This window comes from Rattus norvegicus, chromosome 11 (assembly GCF_021556685.1).
Source record: "Rattus norvegicus strain SHRSP/BbbUtx chromosome 11, alternate assembly SHRSP_T2T, whole genome shotgun sequence".
Classification (NCBI taxonomy): Eukaryota; Metazoa; Chordata; class Mammalia; order Rodentia; family Muridae; genus Rattus; species Rattus norvegicus.
The window spans coordinates 56,542,654-56,560,559 of record NC_141544.1 but is presented as its reverse complement, the minus strand read 5'-3'; the positions used below and the strand labels follow the sequence as shown (position 1 = coordinate 56,560,559).

At 38.1% G+C, this 17,906-nt stretch overlaps 1 protein-coding gene across 6 annotated transcripts in view; it reads right to left on the bottom strand.

Annotated features, from left to right (window-relative positions):
- Col8a1 (collagen type VIII alpha 1 chain) overlaps positions 1 to 17,906 on the bottom strand; it is a 132,188-nt gene that overhangs the window by 42,658 nt on the left and 71,624 nt on the right. For 5 of the 6 annotated variants that reach the window (XM_087576333.1, XM_087576335.1, XM_087576334.1 and 2 more), the window contains 1 exon segment: positions 13,513 to 13,631. The gene's annotated coding sequence lies outside the window, so the exon portion shown is untranslated. 6 annotated transcript variants of the gene reach the window in all.

Below are 17,906 nucleotides of genomic sequence, written 5' to 3'. Positions count from 1 at the left end.
CCCGGCAGACTCAAGGGCATTAGAGAGACTGATTTCCAGGAGCTCAGGTGACATTACCAAGCAATGTTTTTCCATGTGTGGTGACAGAATATGGTTTCTTATCACTGGCCTTCTTGTCCCCATGGAGCCCACTCGGGCAAGCATGGGGAGAGTTCAGAAATCTACATTTTGTGCAAACTTGCTATAGTTGATTCTTGAAGCCCTCATTGCTAAGGGATAGTCTATGTCTGAACTGAAACTCCTTTTCATCTAGTACTTTCCATAACAGCAAGAATAAGCAATTGTCTCAAGGGAAAGGGTCACCTCACAACACTTCCGATGAGTTTGGTTTAGTTTACAGACCCATTGTATATTATGGAGTTACATTTCACAATCACATTCCCCAAATCCTCAGGTCTAACTTTACTGGTATTTTTTTCCTTTCTTTTTTAAAAAAATTTTTTTTGTTATATATTTCTTTACTTACATTTCAAAGGTTATTCCCCTTCCTGGTTTCCTGTCCATAAGCCCCCCATTCCCTCCCCTCCCTCTCCCCCATACGGGTATTCCCCTTATACATCCCCCTTATTGCCCTCCCCCATGGTCCAACCTTGGCAAGACCAAGGGTTTCCCCTTCCACTCGTGCCCCAACAAAGCTATTCTCTACTACATATGCAGTGGTATTTTTTATCTGTTTGGGGAAGCTGTGGTTTCAGATTACCCAGTTTTTGGCTATGTATAATTTGGAAGTTATGTCTGGTGTTCTTCAGTGCTCTTTTAAAACATGCCAAAGTACAAAAAAGGTTTTTACCTTTTAGGTATAAATGCCAGCTAGTGTTTGCCAAAGGTTCCTGTATACTTTAAGTATACCCGGCTAACTAAAATTCCTCTATATACCTATTTTTAAAGCATGATATTCTCAAAAGGGGAGATGAGTACAGTTCATTTCATTCCCTCTCCTTGGCTTTCCCTTTTAATGTATCTTTTATTTTCTCATTTTGGAATGACTCATAGGCATTTAAAAAAGTCTTAGACTCAAGGATCTCAGAAAATAAGTAAATAAAATAAAATCCATTGGCTATAAGGAGAGATTCATACTGATTCCTAAGGCTGAATGAAAACAGACTTTAAAAAATCCAGACTGATTTCTGTGCTTCAGAAGTGTAAGGCTTCTGTTTTTCTATCAAATACTTTCCTAAAAGGGGCTTGGTCTGGGGAACACATGCATCTCATCCAATTTCTTTTTCATGTCTCAATTTTCTCTCTTTATTAGTTTTTATCCATAACTATGTGATAGTTCTGGACAAATGCATTGATAGCAATGGAAAAAAAGCCAGCACTGACTGTGACGCTGATTGAAAGGGCGCATATGAGTTTAAGGCAATTTAGAATCATAGACGTAGCACTTGTAAGCATAGGCGAATTGAGAAAGTCAAAAGAAGCCAACTGTTAGAGCCGTCCATCTGTCAGTCATTCATTTAAGAAATACAACAAACACCCCCCCCAAAAAAAACCCCAAAACCCCAAGCCCCAAAACTCTTTAGGTTGTCAGAGCCATCTTAAAGTGCAAAAATGAGTAAGGAATGTAAATCACATAAGAACCCGTAGAACCCGAGGTAAAGATCTGGTAACGCTCACTGTCACCGAACTACATCCTGCCACGCGCTTAAGGCTCATTCCAGAGAGGAAGAATGTGCTTCAAAAGAGCTCCCCTCGTCTGGCTCGAGAAGCCTCTCTTCCCGCGACTCCCACCCTATTCAGCTTAGCAGAATCTTCACACGTTCATCCATCACTCAACAAAGCTTTGCTGGGTGCCATATAAATGCCAGGTACAACTGAACTTGCCGAGAATGCAGTAACAGAGGGAGACCTCCATTTTTACAGGGATGTTAGAACTTCGTTTCGTCTCCTTCTGTAAAGATACCTGCAGCTCATTAGTATCTATCTATTACCCTGCTGGAAAGGGGCCTTGCTTGAGACAAGAGAAGTCTGCTGAAGGGATTGAAGGCCACTGAAGGAACTGTATTTCTAAACAATGCTGAAGGAACTGATTCCCAACAGTTGAAGACTGCAGAAGGAGCCGTATTTCTGTACACTTTATTGGCCCCTTGGTGTTCTCTAATTATGAGCAAAATTATTTCTAAGCCTCTTTTTAAACTGATTCAGAGGTTTGGTTCCTATCTATCCGAATAGTAATTTTGGATACATTATTGGACTGCCAAACTATTTTCTTGTTCTTGTCAACCATGCCTTGATGGCACGACAATACTGTCCCCAAATTTTAAAACCCAGACACAAAAATGCAACGGCCTATAGCTTTAAGACCTTGACTTCCACCAAAAAGCTACTGGTGACATGCCTGGATTTTTATTTTATTTTATTGGATGCTGGATATAAATTCAGGCTCTCCTGGTTGCATAGCTGGCACACTACCTACTGAACTATCTTCCCATTTACCGTATTTCTGTGATTTCCCCTTATTCCTCTATGTTTGTTTTTCATCACTATCAGGAGTCTTTATACTTGCAAGACTGAGCAATGTTACCTATATACCAACACAAAGAAACTGCTAGTATTTGATTTGATAGTGATCCTGTGGTCCTTGATATAGTGAGGTAAGAAGTTGTTAGTAAACGAGATATCTTAGATAAGGAGCTAATAAAGATTATCAGGACCCCTGTGTTAAGGAGGTCTCTGATAGCGGAAGACTGGAGTAAAGGGAGTGGATTTCCTGCAGGAGTCCTGTAGTAAGGTTTCTCAAGAGGAGAGGTGCAGGAGACAGATGAGATTCGAGGCTTGGTGCACTGGCCAAGCACAGCATCTGTGAAGAGAGGTGGAGTGGGGGCTCTCCTTCCTTGACTGAGCTCTTCTGAAAACACCACAAGTGCTATTTACCCCTAGGACTTCTGGACACTCGATCAGGAGATCAAACCGACTTTCTTGGCCCCCTTTACATTTGCAAGACAATTAAAATATCATTAAATAAATGTCCATCATATAAAGTTTTCATTCAACTATATTGTGTGTATCGACACCACTCCAACACACACACACACACACACACACACACACACACACACACACACACACACACACACACACACTCTTACTTTACTCTCCTGTCCAGTCCTACTCTAATGCTAGTCCCCTTTTTTTCCCTAAGTGGTTCTTTTGTGCTTTCATGTAATAGACACATGCATATTCAATGTCAACTTTACATGAGCAGTAGTCATCTAAGAGGAGGGAGCCTCGGTGAGAAAATGCTTCAGGTTGCCTTTGGTCATGGTCTTTCATCACTGTTATAGTAACCTGAGCTTAGACACTGCCTATGTCAGTACTATGCGCTTTGGTGGCCAGCTTCACTGGATAACCAGAGTATAGGAGTTGAATTTGATTCAGCATTTTGCATCTCAGTGCTCCGGTGTCAGTTTGGCTTCCTGTGAATAGGAATTTTTCCTTAATTATTACACATGAGTTGATTTTGTTGAGAAAATTCAGAAAAACCTCACCTTTGCTCAACTACATTTGGCAGCTGACAACTGTTTAAAGATAACATTTATTTCAGCAACCATGTTTTATTTTTTCAAATTAATAAATGACCTAATTTAAAAGTATGCACAAATTTATATGTATGTATGTATGATATACATTATAATGTTTTGAATCATGAAGTAGTTGAATGTAGCGAATTAATATCTCCATTACTGCACGTGGTTTCTGTGTGTGAGAACCCAACATTCATTTTCTTACTTTTTTATGAGTGTGTATCACCCTGCTCTCCTACAAAGTTCTTTTTTTTTTGTTCTTTTTTTCGGAGCTGGGGACCGAACCCAGGGCCTTGCGCTTCCTAGGCAAGCGCTCTACCACTGAGCTAAATCCCCAACCCCTCCTACAAAGTTCTTGAATTAATTCCTTCTAACAGTCACTCACCTTGGAACCTTTGACCAACATCTTCCTTAGCCCCCTCCCTAAGTGTACTAGCTCCCAGGAAACACTATTCTCTCTATTTCTATGAGATCAAAATTTTAGCTTCTTAGGTGAGGTAGATTATGAGGAATTCTTTTGCTGTTTTATTAACTGGATTAATTCACTGAACGTGATATCCTCTGGCTTCATCCAAGTTGTCACAATGACAGGATTTCCTGAATAGTATTCCATTATGCAACCATGCCCTATTCTCTTTCCCCATTCATCTAGCAGTGGACTCCTAGCTTGGCTCCGTACGTTGCTGTCTATCAGAGGCTGCCTAGCATGTTTCTCAGTAACTGCTTGGATTCAGTCTCAGACATCCTTAGACAAATCCCTGGAGTGTCTTGTACATTACTAGCTGTCTCTTTTCTCTACAATGGAGAAAAGAACTGTATCTCATTGCATTTTGCTACGAATAATTGAGTCTCTATAAAGCATAGAGGTAACTCATAATAAATACTAGACCTGTATTCATTTTTCGTCACTGTGGTACAGACACAGATATGATCAGAGCATATTAAAGTTGACTCTACAGCACCTCATTTTGAACATACTTTTTTTTGGTCAAAAGAATGAAATAAAAACAGAAGGAAAGAAAAATTAACTTTCAAATGATAGCATTCTTTGATCTGGTTATCTACCAATGCAGTATTCAAAGGTGTCACTAGATGGCAATTGTGAGTCATAAAACTAGCTGCACGTAGTTGACCTCAATGGCTCTGACCTTGGCCAGTGTTTCCTGTGCCCTGTAGCCTTAGATTCAGGCGGTTCATTCTTAACAACATGAGCCTTAAACACAACTGCAGTGAGCAAAGCTTGCCTTCTGTGGGTGTTTTTGAGGCACCTTTATAGGTACTAGTCCTTCTAAAGGCAGCTGTGTTGAGCCTGGATTCACTTGTCGCCATATACATCATATGGGGAATATACTTATCAGGAGTGTCTTAGGTCAGATGACAGACAACACCGAAGGCTAAGAAGATCACCAGTGCTTCTTAAAGTGTGTCCCCTGCTAGCAGCCCCAGTATCTCACCTGGTTACTTATTCAAAAGGCAAATTCCGGGCCCTCTTAGATCTGTAGATCAGGAAGTCTGCTTTAACAAACTTCTCGGCTGATTCCGGTGCCTTCTAAAGTTTGAGACCCACAGAGATAACCATGTTTCAAATAGTATAAATGTTGACACTGGAAGATTCATCAGAAAATAGTTGTAACCCACTTTAGTTTTGTCTAAAATGATTCTGTTGCCAAGTTAAATGACTCAGTGGAGAAGTAAAAGAATGGGCTGAAAGCGATGGTATCCCCAGCATTAGATGTGGTGGAGTCAGAATGGAAGCCATATTGAATATTCCAGCTTTTCCAACAATGCACTTCCTCTTCCAGACTGGAGCTATGAATTACACATTGTGTCCTAATTGACAAAAAAAGAGTTACGTGTGTATTTAGTTCTAAAAAAGTTTATTTCAATACACACTTCTATGGGAGTATGACAGTCTGTATAAAGTTTTCCCTGAAATGTAGATTTCTGTATGTGGTGGAGTGAAGGGGAATCAAATAAAATAATATATATATGTATATATATATATATACACAAAAAAAACTGATCTTGGAAAATAGATGAAGGCCTCTAGGGATTAGGAAAGAAAGGCAAGGGGACTTCAGAGCTAAACTTTAGATATGGGTACATACAGGATGAGCCATCAGCATGTATATGGCCACAGAGTCATTGAACTGAGGAACAGGAAAATTTGCACAAAGGCAGGGATGTGGTCAATATCTTATGAACAGCAGCGTCACGTCTATTAAGCCTAGCTGACACTCACTGAATGTTAGTTGTGTTAACACAGTACTGGGTGTTTTATAATTATTATCAGTTGATCTAATCCTTGAACACCTTTGCACCCATTGACTCTGAGCCTTGCATTACTGATTATAGGGTACATGCGCTCACTGAAATATTTTCCTTGAAAGTCACCCATTGCTTAGAGATATTACACTTAAAAGGCGGATTTAATATTTATTTCTTCATTCTCTGTAATCTGAAGTAAGTATACATTTGTAGAGAAAAAGATGAATATATTCTTAATATATATACAACCTATTACCCCAATTTTGATTTTTATTAAAGTAAAATGCATGCTTTAGCCGTAATTTTATCTTAAGCAAATAAGACCTTTCCAAACAAGTGCAGAGGCTCTCACTCCTCTCAGTGGGTGTTTATAGTTGCCATGTGTTGCTTTCACTAGTTAGATATTACACACCGATCAGCAATTTTTCTATAGTACATTCCAGTAAATTAAAATAAAACTAATTACTAGCATCTCTGTAAAACAGCTTTCCTTAGGCCATTCAATCAGCAAGTAACGACCCTAGACAGAGGAGATCATTAAAGTTGGAAGTGGTGATGAGTCTGGGTTCAGGAACAGTAATAATGGATCTGAGAAAGTGGATGGTTCTCCTTGGAGCAAGGCCCTTACACAATCAGAAGACTACCGCTGACTCCTCCCCCTTCCTTTTAAATAATAGTTCTTAAAATTTTAAGTTTAGAATTACATTTCCTCCTTTCCTTTCATCCCTCCAAATATTCGTTGCTGTCTTTCAAATCCATGATCTTAAAAAAAATTTCTGTTGCATTATATATATTATAGAAATGTTATTACACACATGTATATATTCCTAAGTACATTCAGTACAACCGTCTCAATTTGTAAAGTGTTACTCATATACTTGTTTTCCGGGGTGATCATTGTAATCTTATCACAAGCATATTTTTCATAAAGCATAAAACCAGAAGGTTTTTTGTTTTTCTTCTTTCTTTTTTTTTCAACCCCAGGACCGAGTGTCCGGTTATTCTTCATTTATTTGGAATGTTGGAAGTGGTGGGTTCTCATGATACTAGACAAACTGTGAGGGGCAAGTGTCAAAGAGAGCTCATTGCAAGGCTCTGAGTCACTGAGGAGAGGAAACAGAGTCATGAGTGAGTAGCTGGTCTGGAATTGCTGGTTTATTACACTTTTGTTTCTATTTTATAAGCACTCACTGTGAATGTGAATTTTCACAGTCAACATTTGCGTCTTATCTTCACTGGTCAGAAGTGCCAGCTACTAAGCTGGAAATTCAAATTGTGATGAAAATCCTGGCAGGACTCAGAGTTCTGCACATGGATGGCCCTTCCCAGGAGGTGCAGATGGTCAAGGATTAGTTAGGAAATTTTTTTTGTAGCTATTTAACTTTTTCCCTGAGGGGGAAAAAATCACTTTTCTATAATAAAGGTTTTGATCTGTAGAATATCCGTATTGAGTAGAATACTCTAGAAGACCCCTTCAGCTCTGAGGGTCTGTGTATTTATGGGATCACACATAAATTAAACAGATGACTCATTTCATGGCAGCAAAATTTTAGTGTTGCATTAATAAAAGAATTTATCAGACTGGCTATGGGTTCACGTGGGATCCCTCTAATAGTCCTGTGTTTCACCTTCCAGGTTCAGTAGGCCTATTTAGCTCAGAGTTGCATTTATATAATTTCCACATGACCTTTTACATGTCTTCCTGGCTAACACAAGGGCAGATTCTGAACAGACTACACTAGAAATGGTTCATGGCCCACTTGTTTGAAGGCAGAAGAGGTGCAGCTCACACGGGGGTGTCTGTGCTTTCCGAGAATGATCGAGGCTGTTTTTGTTTCATGCAAACAAAATTATAACTTTGAACTTTAAACTTACACCTGTGTCTCAAAGTACCCTGCTACCTCAAGAGAATCTAGAAAACCCAATACTGTATCTTCTTTGTCTATGGTGCTTGAATAATCTGCAGGGTGCTTTGTTCTGAATCAGAAAGGAAATATGATCAGGAAAGATAATCTAAAAATCATTATTATGATTACTGGCTCATCTGTGATTGAAAACAAAATCACATTTAATATCCACTTCCCATACTGCGAACAGTTGTCGTTTCTAGTTTGCAACAATTTTAGAATCAATTACATTTAAATCAGGATGGAGAAGTGCCTGAATTCTCTCACCCTGACAGAGCTGGCTGTTGGTAAGAGGTTTTTTTTTTTTTTTTTTTTTTTTTATTTTATTCTGGGTAAGCATTAAGACTGTGACAACCTGTTACACACTCTATTTGAAATCTAAACATTTAAACATTAGATTTTTTGGTGTTATTCTTTGGTGCATTTGTTCTAGAGAATATTTGCTCCCCCTCCTCCCATTAGGAAACCAAACTTCTGCAGTTTACTCTTGTATGTTGTTTGTACCTGAGCCCTCCCCTTCATGCACAAAGCTACCTCTCTCAGAAACAGAACTGTAAAGATTTCTATTAAACTATTAAAAGTCCTTTAAAACATGAATCTCCATTTTCTAATTCTTGTTTTTAAGTGTACACCGTTCACAAAATGACAAACTGGTGCACTCTGGGGACAGTCTTTCTGTGCAATGTTCCCACAGTGTTTAGAACTGGCCCTGGCCCAAACACAGAACTGTTTTACAGTATTGCTGAATGAATCCCAGATACCCTAATGCTGTCTTGGTTGGTTGCACCACGATTTCAGGTAGTGTCAAAGTAAGAAGCAATAGTAATGAAAAGCTTTGTTTTCTGTTTTTTTGTTTGTTTGTTTTTGCTGTTGTTGTTGTTATTGCTGATTTTCAAATCTCTGTGGAAATTAAATGAGATAATCTTAGTCTAATTTTTAGGAACCGAGCCTATAGCCATATAGTAAGTGACAGATAGATGCTAGCTGTTAGTGTTTGAGGTTATGTTTTGCTACTACAATTTCTCCTTGAAAATTTTCAGTTAGATCTTTCAAAAATCTACTTTGATAAAATTTACCAGATAACAAATTTATGTGTAATTAACTCTTTAGCATTGACTATATCAATGTAACAACCAAGATTCTATTTCACTCTTGATTTTTATGGGAGATCATATTTTAAAATACACAGTGACACAGAGCTACAGATATAATTTTTGATTTTCCCATAGAACTTTGGCTTCTAAACCTTTCATGCATTTACTTAAGTATAAAATGAATCCTTATAGTGAACGAGCATTTGGAAGTGCCCGATCTTTCCCCTGGTTATAGATGATATATAACATATACAAGTATGGTTGGGTTGCTAACGTTCATGTACACTGCTTCCTAATAGCATCTTGGGGAAATTGTTTAAGCTACATGGAGGCAGGTGCATATACAAGCCCAGGAATATGAATTCATACTGCAGGCACCGAGCATTGGAATTCTCGGGGCTAACACTGTACCACAGAAGTGTGTGAGTCATATATACAATGATGTTGTCTGGTAGCTGTGCTAAAACATGTAAAGAGACAGGTATATATTCATACTGAGTTATGCATATTAACACATTAAACACTATCTAAACCATGTTTGTTCATTGAACTCAGGGTATTGCAAATACAATTTCAGCATGCAGTCTTTCTTTTTCAATCTTGCCTTAAGAATTTGGTATATGTCTCCTACTAGAAGCACATCTTGATGAGGTTGAACCACATTCGAGTGCTCAGTAATTACGGTTTGTGACTACCATGTTAGAAATGCTACCTGTCTATATATATCACACTGGAAGACACCAGAGAGTAGCAATATGGTCTAGAGGGATGACAGAGACAAGCATCACGTCTACAAACGTTTTCTGGCTCTGACATTTGCTATAGATGTGACTATGAAGAAGCAATTTAGTTTTTCTGGGTCTCAAATCCCTATTCTTTAAAATGGAAAATTTTATATGACTACTATATTCCTCTCAGGAGGCTGGGGGTAAGATTGAATAACATATTGTATGTGAAAGTGTGCTGTTAAACCATAAAATGCCATGCACATGTAAGGCATTATTATGTCTTTTATCGTAGATTTTTGCTCTCATGACTTGCCCAAGGCCACATTCCAAATTGGTAGGGAATGAAGGTTAGTATCTGGGGCCTCTGACTTCCAGCCATCTGCTTCAGCTAAACGCTGCTCATACCAAACTAGCTTCAAATGGTGCTTTCTCCCCAAAGATCTTTTTATTTAAAAGATTGAGGAAAGAGAAGAGTGGCATTAAGAAGTAAATTCTTTACCGAATGGTTACTTGCATAACTTTTTTGGTTAAAGTATATATGTGGATATTTATAGCCTTATATACTTAGAACGATAGCCATCAGGGGCTGGACTTTACTTCTACCCTGTTATATAAAAACCCCGTGTTCTTCAAAGTTTCAAACAACTTTTGAATTAAACTGTAATTTCTCGACTCTCTCTCTAAAACAGCACAACCACAAGAAATCCTTCTGTGCTGTAGTTGATTAATGACACAGATATGGATCAATGCTGCAAGTTTTCCATGGATATTTTGGATACAGATGTCCTTCATTAATTCTCATGTGCGAGACACCACCACTTACAGTGTGACTCCAAGAGACACATTAACGTTAATCAGAAAGTGAGAATTTAGAGGTCCAACCCATACTATTTGGTGCTTACCCTGTGTAAGGCATGTTAGGTATTTAATGGTCCAAAGAAGCTAGTTTCCTTTATCTTTCCTCACTGGCAGATAATCTTTTTCACTTGAAGAAAGTATGGAATGTGTGTGCCCAGATGTCTGGGGTACACACATAGGTAATCTGTACTTTGGAAGGTAAAACATTGACCCGAAAAGTAGCTCTAGTTAGTTAAAAATATTTTAGTCAGCTCCCTTGTGTAATCTTGGAAAGCACAGAGGCAGATCACGGTCTGTTTCTTTCTCCCTAGCTGTATGGCCATTCATACTGGGTGTATTTATGTGTCCTTTGTCATTTTCTATGTTGTGTCAAACAAACACCTTTGCAGAACTGAAAAAAGATGCTTAAAAAGCACTTTTGAGTTTTAAATCTGTGGGAAAGCAAGCATAAACCCAATTCATTTTGACAAAGAAAAAGACGTATATGTGAAAAGTTCTTTATACTTCTTTCAATTAAAGTTCTTTAAAATGACTTTCAGATGGTTATTTTCATTAGAAAACTGGTGATTTAAGTTTCAGGCTTGCCTCAGTTGGCCATATTGAGTAACAATAATTTTTACTGTGTCTTACCAAATACCCACTCTTGACCATTGAGTGGAATAGTGCATTGAGTCGCCTTTACATTTGATTGCGTTGCACCTTAGTTTAAAAACAAAGAACTTAATTTTTTAAAAGTCCAATAAAATATGGATATCAATTTTTGATCTTTCTACCACAACTTTACAGGCAATTCCCCTCCTTTGCCCTGTAATAATCACCTTCTGCATTTTTTTATGATTTAGTTGAACATTATTATTGTAATTTTTTTACTGGGTGAGCCCTTCTATGTCCTTGGCAGCAAGATTTTGTTACAAGAAATCCAGAAGCTGAGTCTGTAGTTGGTTGTAACAGCCGCAGTTTCTCTGGATTTAGTTCACAGCCTTCCTCAAGAGTGGATGCAACCCATGCCACACCTCTCCTCATCGGTTTCTTCCCACCCTCCATCAATTCGAATCCCATATTCTGCTGCTAAAACATGCGATTTTTTTTATTCAATAGCTTTGCATTATAAACATTTTATTTGGAGAACATCTGGCTTTGATGGGACCCAGTGCAAAGAGTGGGCTGTATGTACATTAAAAATGCGTGTCTGCTGAGAGGCTCTGCCACAGCTCTACTGATACAGATGAGGATGGTTGCAGTTAACCATTGGACTGAACAAGGGGACTTCAATGGAGGAGTTAGAGAAAAGACTTGAAGGAACTGAAGGGGTTCAACACCATAGGAAGAACAACAATATCAGCCAACCAGACCCCACCAGAGCTCCAGGGACTAAACCACCAACCAATGAATACACATGGAGGGAACCATGACTCCAGCCACATATGTAGCAGAGGATGGAATTGTCCAGCATCAATAGGAGGAAAAACCCTTGGTCCTGTGAAGGCTTGTTTCCCCAGTGTAGGGTAATGCCAGGGCGTTGAGGTTGGAGTAGGTGGGTGGGAGTGGGAGCATCCTCATAGAAGCGGGGGGGGGCAGTATGGGAGAGGGAGCAAAGGGGATAACATTTGAAATGTAAATACATAAGATATCCAAAAAAAATTTAAAAGAAAAGACCCCCATCCTAGCTGCCTGGAAGTTAGTCTTCTCCTAGCTGACTTCCAATGAAGATGTAGAACTCTCAGCTCCTCCTGCACTGTGCTTGCGAGTATGCTGCCATACTCCCACCTCAAATAGACTGAACTTCTGAACATGTAAGCCAGCCTTAAATAAGTGTTGTCCATATAAGAAAAAAATGTAATATCTTAGTAAAATTATTGTAGTATTTGCATTCCTCCAGGTGCTCTGAATGGATCTACTTAAGGCAGGACATGGTCGTGTGGCTAAATGCTGTGCTGTGTGTATCTTTTCATTCCAATGTATCTTCAATCTTCAGCCCAGGAAAATACACACACACACACACACACACACACACACACACACACACACACACACTTAACCAATCAGTCTTTCAATTATGAAATAAAGGCACAATGTAAAAAGTCATTGTGCTGTTATATATTAGGAACTCTAAAGCCATGTGTCCAAAAGTCACACTTAAAACCAGGCAATGGTAATAAGCACAGGATGGTGTAGGTACTATGAGATAATGTCTACTTGTCAGAAATGGATGGTATGTTGTGAATTTTTTTTCCATCAAAGTTCAAAAGTTAATGATGTAGTTTACATTTTTATTGCTTCTACTGAGACATCAATTAAAAAATAAAAGAGATTCTGGCATGCTGTTATTACTTTTCACTGTGGATATATTGAATATCACATGTGAATAAAACCACATTTGCTATATCATGCTGTGTTTCAAACATCCTAGCCTGTCTTTGGGAAAATTCAGTCTGTATCACTTCAATCATCTGAAATGAATAATTTCTTAATTATAGCTCATAACTTCAAACTATAAAATATCAGCTGGGAAAGAAATGGACCCAATTAAGAGAAATAGGATAATGGTAGAAAAACACATATAGACATGTCTGAGAGATGATAAGATTATTTTAATTTTCCCATTTGCACTGGAATTATTTATTTTACAAATCTCCAGATCTTTTATTACTTAAAATCCTTTGCTGAATCATGAAAAGAAGCTTAAGTTAGCAATTTTCCCTGCACAATCTAGCTGTTAGCATCTGGTGGACACTTGGATACCTATTCAGTTCCTATGGAAATGATTATTCTAAGAGTCTATTTCAACATGACTGGACTTAAAAACCAGTTAGGCTCACACGCTGGATTTTACTCTAAGTTTATTTTTTTAATTCAATGTTAGCGATAGTTTCAAGTCTTTTTCAGTAGTGTATATAGTATCTGAGGCAGGACAACTTCACTTGAAGAAAGGCTGTGTACCTATCCATCTAATTATTTATGTACTGCATGGCTACAAGTATCTTCTTCACCAGTGCACCAATCCACGGCTGGTGCCCTCCCTCCCTCCCTCCCTCCCTCCCTCCCTCCCTCCCTCCCTTCCTTCTTCTCTCCCTCCCTTCCTTCCTCCCTCCCTCCTCCTCCCTCCTTTCCTCTCTTCCCTCTTCAAACTTACATTTAGGCTTGGCTGGCCAGTAGAATTGAGGACCAAAGTCCTTGTTTGACTCTTCTTGTAATACCAATGGGGCTGGGTCCCGTCTCTTCACAGGGTTTACTTTATTTACAGAACAGCTTCTGCAGTGGACAGATAGGATGCTTTTATTCGACTGCATATAAAGTAAGATGAAGAATTATTATCAAACTATTTTTTCTGTATCATATAAGAAACTGTATAGTAGAAATGTATAAACACATACAAGGTTTAGGTATACATTTAAGATATAATAGAGGTTCTTATATATTAATGAGAGGGAGAGAACACGTGGTTTGCTTTTAATTAACAAGTACATGTTAATTTTTATACAACATATTGCTATAGTTTAGATTTGGAATCTTCCCAGACACCCATATGTTAAATGTCTTGTTAGTCTGTGCTGTCACTGAGAAATGGTAAAACATTTGAGAGGTGGAGCCTACAGTGGTTAGGAGAGTCCATTTGAATAAATATTGGGACCCTGGTATCTTTGTTTTGCCTTTTAGATATCATAAAGTGAGCAAGCCTCCATTTCCACTAACCCTAACCCATAATATATTATTATAGGCTCAAAACAACAGTCAAGAGTTCATGACCTGATACCTCTGAAATCATAAGCCAGAAACATTTATCCTCTTTTAAAGTATTTGTTACAGAGACACAGAGCTAACATGTATACACATGTATGCCCAAATAGACTATCCACCATGTGTCCTTGTTTTCATCATCACCTATTAAATTTCCATTAATTCTATTCTTGCTGACACAGATTAGAGATAGTTTAGAAAAGACATGGGCATTTGTTAGAGAGGAAATAAATTTGTGAGGAAGTCATGCCTCAGGAAGTATAGTCTCCTTTAAGAAAAGTCAACTTTTGAAAGGTACATTTTCCCACCTCACTTACATACACCTGGAGTTAGAAGTTGTTCTTAGTTACTTATCCAAGAGGGAGTGACAGGCTTTTATTTGTTTAGATTTTCTTTTAATGTTGATACAACTCAAGCAGATATACACACTTCAGACATTGTCCCTCTTTAGACCATTCACAAATCATGTGAGATTTTCCCCATGGAAGCTGAGTTTCAGAATTTCACTGTTTTCACTAACAGATACACAGTTATTGCGGTTCACAGAGATGCACCTAGGAGATAGCTGTATTTGTTGTTCAGAAGAAGATTTAAACAGAAATGGCTTCAGAACGTAGATCAAGAAGATTTGAAAGACAGCTTTTGTTGATTGGGAATGGAACGCTGAATTGGGTATCTGATTTGAAGTTTTTGCAATATGTGGCACATTATAGACTAGTACTCTAATATGTTCTGTAATAACATACCCCATATTTAATGCTTTCTAATATAATATCCATTTATAAGTTCAGCTCTTAAATAATGCAGCTAGTGGAACTAAGGAGACAACGTTAATCTTTACTTTGCCGTTCATAACACTACTGAAGAGAGTGCTGTATTCTCTGGATGTGAAACAAATCAAAGTATTCAGGATTCAAACACTGCGAGAAGGGAGTGGACATATTGCCTATACCAGCAATTTAAAACTCATCACGTTTAAGTTTATTTTGGAAGACTGAGCTAGAACCAAGGCAAAGTTCTGAGCAAGAAGTACTCAAACTTCTTTTCCTTCTCCACACAAAAATTATGTGATTAAATATATGGTCCAACGTGTAGTTATTAGATGGATTTTCATTGACAAGAGTTTTAAATGAAAGAGGTAAGAATGAAGCGGCTATAATAACAATGTCTAGTATTAGACAATAACATGATGTTTTTTCAAATATATTCATTGCTAGCCCCTTTGATTAAAAATGTATTTATTTATTGTGTGTGTGCCTGAATGTATGGGTATGTGCATTATATGTTCATGTGCCAGTGGTAACCAGAAGATGGTTACACTGGATACTCGGAAAGTGGAAGTTACAGTGTATTTGTTCTAGACCACTCAATGTGGGTACTGAGACCTGAATCCTTGTCTTCTGCGAGAGCAGCAAGTATTTCTAACTCCTACCTCTATTTTTCCAGCCTCATTCTTGGTTTTTTTGTAAACAGATATTTTAAAATTTATTCTTTACAAATGAATTGCAAAGCATTAGAAACAGCCATGATGAAAAACGATACAAAAATACTGTAAGTAAAATCCATCATGGACAAATTAAAAGGTGAAGTGGAGGTAACCTTAGTCCTGGAGGAGCTGTTAGACTCTGGAAGTTTTTCACATGCCCCCAATCCCTCACCTCTTCTCTGTGCTCCTTCCTATGAATTTGCGAACACTTATGGTGGCTTGGACCAATCTAGCACAGTAGAAGAGACAGAATACAGCTTTCTCATTCTTATTTCCTCTCTTCTTTCTCCTGGCCATTCTCTTTATCAATTTGAGATAGCATCTCGCATAGCTTGATCCTGGAACATGTTTATAGTTGAGGATGACATTGAACTCTTCATCCTCCTGTCTGCTCCCAGCTGTTAGCACTGCAGGCATGCGTCACCACGCCTGGCACAACTTCTGAAGGGGGTTCGTAGGAGAACAAGGAGCTGTCTTTCATGCTAGGCTATTGTCTTTTGGAGCCCCAAACTTCTGACAATGAACCCTAATGTTGGTCTTTCTTGCAGCGTACACTGTCAGCTAAGCTGGGCCTTCCTTCCGTTCCATGCCCAGGAAGTCCTTCCCCGAGACCTCTGTGTGGATGGACCCCTAATCATTTAAATCTCAGTTTGAACATCATTTCCTCAGAGAGTGCTCTGCTCTCAAATAAAATGCTCATTTTCATGTATCTTTAATCCCTCTTTAATTCTGCAGTAGCAGTTAGAACTTTCTCCCACTATCATGCATCATCTTCACTAAAAGATGGCCTTAACATGAGCTTTTCTTTTTTCTTCTCTTCAAGTTACTTTCCTTTCCATTCCCTCTCCGTCTACATTTCCTTCTCCAATCTTTCCCCCTCCTCTCTCCCTCCCTTCCTCCCCCTCTCTCTCTGACGTGGTTTCAGATGGCCCCGGCCAACCTCAAGTCCATCCATCTGAGGATGACCCAAATCTCTGCTCCTTTTTCTGTCTCACAAATGCTGGGATTACTGAAGTGGACTACCATACCCACTTCCGGTTCCCTACCTGGACGCAGGAAACTTGTCTCTTTTGTACTAAACTTTCCTCATAACTAGAACAGGGCCTGGCATATACTTAAGTATTTATAAATACTTGTTAGACCCCTTATAAATAAACACATCTTGCAACTCTTAAGTACAGAACTTAACAGGGCAAGAAAATCAGCGCTTGAGATTTTAAACACTTTATTTTCTTTTTAAGCCAGAAATTTAAAACTATGGGCATTTTTAAAGGCTTTGATGGTTCTGATTAGAGTTAAGCACATTCCTTCAATTTGGAAGAAAAGAAAAACCCACAAACAAAATCACAGCAGCGTAAAATTTTTTCAGGAGCATGATGAGAGCTCCCTTGTCAAATCACATACTTTTGAAACTGTATCACCATTCAGCAGGCTCTTTGCTTTGAAATGAAGAATGTTTATCTCTCAGCAGTATTTTATTGCTGTTGATCATGTGATTATTTACTGGACAAGGAGCAAGTCTTAGTAAAGAGACTCACTATAAGTGTTGAAAACAGTCTTTCTTAAACTTTATTTTTAATTTTTAGTTTTTGAGACTGGCTTAATTCAAGTATCTAGAATAAGACGGGCTATTTACTGCATTTGGTAAGTGGAGTTAGAACTGTTCCCTGTGGTATCATTCATTCTGGGAACCTTGTGGGTTGGGCTTCAGTCACCAGATATGATTATAAAATTCTATAGTATTGATATTTGCTCTTATAAAACCCATGATTATGTATAATGTGAATTTCTATTTCAAATTGCTATTTATAGATGTGCCATAGTATTTTGCAAAGTTTATAACATTCTTTCAGACATCCAGATATAGATATAGCTTTCAATGCGTATATCAATATAGTTTGAATTTCCAACATAAAGCTAGCTGATAATATTCTTATGGTTTATGAAGGAAGAGAGAATACATAAGTGTGCTCTTTGAGCCAGTTCCTTGCTAATAATGTTATCTGTCTCCTCTCAATTAATCCTACAACAATACAACAAATGAATAAAGACAGGGAGATGAAATATTCTATTATTGACACATTAGTAAGGAAAAAATTTGGTGAACAAGGAATCAGTAAAACAAAACACCCCAGTCTTATCCCATCAACATCATCTAAGGCACTAAATATGAAATTTTGCAAAGGGGACTGAATATTACCTTACTGATCCACATTGTTATCAATATCATGATCAATACAGCTACTAAATTGGATACAGTATTTCAACTGCACATTTGAGTTGTTTAAAAATGTAAGGTCTCA